Source organism: Macrobrachium nipponense, chromosome 38, assembly GCF_015104395.2.
Source record: "Macrobrachium nipponense isolate FS-2020 chromosome 38, ASM1510439v2, whole genome shotgun sequence".
Taxonomy (NCBI): Eukaryota; Metazoa; Arthropoda; class Malacostraca; order Decapoda; family Palaemonidae; genus Macrobrachium; species Macrobrachium nipponense.
Window position 1 is genome coordinate 40,486,070 of NC_061098.1, and position 3,175 is coordinate 40,489,244.

Below are 3,175 nucleotides of genomic sequence, written 5' to 3' on the forward strand. Positions count from 1 at the left end.
AATAGCAGGGACTCCATCCGGCCCTGCAGCAGCTCCATTTTTAATTTCATTTAATTGCCTGCACAATATCAGCTTCATTAATTTCTATGTCAGCTAAATATTCACTATTTTCGTCCTTACTTCTATATCATTATCTTCTTATCCTATTCTAGGGGTGAATTCTCTCTTATATCGTTCTGCCAGTATGTTGCAAATTTCCTTTTTTTCATTCGTTAATCTCCCTTCAATTCTCAGAGGGCCTATTTCCTATTCTTCTTTTATTCATCTTCTTCGCATAATGAGTATAATAGTTTTGGGGTTTTGCTTGATATTTAATAGGGGTTTTTTTTGGGTTTTTTCTTCCAAGTGCCCCGTTTTTCATTTTCTTTTGATTGTATAATCTTTTGTTCTGCATTTTCTATCTTACTTTTTAGTTCTATAACTTTCCGCTGCATTTTTTTCTTTTGCAAGACCTTTTTTCCACTTTCTGATTTTCTGGAACAAGATCCTTCTGTCTCTTGTATGCATGAATGATGTTTACTTTTCTTCTTCGGTATATATTTATCCACTATTTTCTCCAATATTTATATAATATCTCCGTATTTACCCTTATGTCATGTCATCACTTCGAAAATGTTATCCCAATCTTTGTTTAATTCTTCATTAATTTCTGACCATTTTATATTTTTACTGTAGAAGTTGTATTTTCCATATCCTTCCCCCACTTTTTCATTTCTTGCTTATCTCTATTTTCACTGCTGGAATGAACTTGTTAATTTCTATGACATTATGATCTGAATACTCGCATTATAAACTATTATTTCTTTAACATATTCATCTCGTTCACAATACTAGGTCTAAAGTATTTTCCTTTCTTGTTGGCAGGTGATTTATTTGTTGAATGTTGTATTCTAGTAGCATATCATAATAGCTTTTCAATTGCCTCTTATCTTCTGCACTACTATTACTCTCTTTTTTATATGTATAAGTACAACCACAGTCTCCTATTCGTTCTTTCCATTCTACGAAAGGAAAGTTGAAGTCACCCAGAATAGGAGAATAGTCCAGTCCTTGTGATTTCTACATATATCATCCAATTTTTCAATTATTAAGTCAAACTCTTTAGTATTAGGAGGTCTATATATTACTATGTTCATCAATTTTTCAGATTCAAACTTCTACCGCTATTAGTTCACATTCTGAGTACTATATTTCTCATATATTTTTCCTTGTTTTTTTTTTGTCTTTCCCATATTGCGGTTTCCCCCTTGATCCTATTTTTTCTAGTCTGATCTAGTTTGGAACCCTTTTATTTGATCATCATTCCCAGTCTCTTGGGAATACCAGGTTTCACTTATATTCATTATATCTATTTTCTTATTTTGGGTTTAGTTTCTTCTAATACTCTATTTTTCTTTTGAGTTACTCGTAACTAAACCCTGCGCATTCATCACTATGATGGTTTTGCGTGTTTTATCTCCTTCATTTAATATTGGTAGTAATAAGGATTTTCCCATGTCTCTTTCCTGTTCTGGTATGTGTTCTTTTTTTCATTTCCAGAAATTCTGACATTAAAAAATCCAACTTTTCCATAATATTTGATCTTCCTTCATCATTAATTATTCATTTTGTGTCTGAATCTGCTTTTAATTTTCTCCGTTTCTGCAATATCTCTTGCATAATAAATACAGTTATTATCTCTTGAGTAGAATTTCGGAGCTGATGCTTGAAATTTTTTGCTGACACCTCTGCATATCTCATTGGTGGTTTGCTTTTCTACCCTACTGATATTCTTGATTTCTTTCTCTCTATTTGTTTCTTTCTTATTTTGGATTTTATTACTTGGTTGGTTATTTATTTGATTATGATTCATGGCTACAGGGTGCATATATTTGGCATTTTTGTCGAACTTACATCCTTTTCCTTCTTTTAGGTTTTTACATATTTTTGGATGCAGATCTCTGCAATCATCCCCATAGCCATCTAAGTATGCACATTACCATATATTTCATAGTTTTGACATACCTTAGGATGTTTGTAGTAACATCTTTCTCCAAATCTGCAATTCCCTCTTTTCAAAAGGTTGCAGATTTTGTCTTTCTTGTCTATTTTTTTTCCTCTTTCCCGTCATTGTGTAGATCTGGGTAGAGCCTCTTCGGATTTGCTTTTCTGTTGTCATATCGTAATTTATTTCTTCGTAGGTATGCTGCTTTATTGCCTCATATGTAGTATCAATGAGTATCTCTGCATCCATACTTTTATCTTGTTCTTTGTTTTTCCTTATTTTTTCTGTCATTTCATTTTGTTTACTTCTCTTCCGTTTTCCTCTTCTTCTTTTTCTTCTTCTTCTTCCTCTTCTTCTTCATCCTCAACTATTTGTACATTCAATCTTGATTTAATAACATTGTCTATCCATGATAGACATGTTGAACAAAAAATTCTTGTATCTTTTCTCAAATCTTGCATTACCTCAGCACTGTGGATGGGTCGGAATGTTTGCATGCAGCACATTTTCTGATTAGGTTTTGTGGATTGACTATGCTATACCAAACTTACACAGAATTTGCATGCTTTTGGCATTCTCCTAATGCATCAATTAGGATATTCACAAGATTCACCTTATTCATTTTCTTTGTCGGAATATGTGGTTTTATGTATATTTTCTTTAGAGTCTCTTGACCACTTGGATTTTATTTGGAACTTCTTCAATTATTTTCAAGATGATTTTCATTAGTTAGTTTTGTTCCAGTTTTGAAGGATTATATCCTTCTAATATATCTATGAATGCTTTTGTATCTTTTTGGTTAGGACTGTTGCTGATTTCATAGATGAGAAATGCCAGTTCCCTTCCTGCTACCTCATCGTATTGCGAATCCGCCAAGCAAGCTAAATTACGCCACCTCTTCCCGCAGTTGGAACTTACTGCCATCTTGTTCTGATTTCAGTATTACACTTGTTAAACTAACTTAGAAGACGCTTTATCCTACTATTTTCACACTAATCTTATCACCGATAAACTTGTGATATCTGTTGATTAATCTGACTTCACGCGGGTACGTCTCACCAAGCAAGATGGCTACTATTTTTCTTTGTTTATATTAATGACACTGATGTAGGATTAACTAGCAGGATAGTCAAATTTGCAGAAGACGCCAAACTTGGTGTAAATTCAGCAGACCCAGAGACAGTAGAAAGT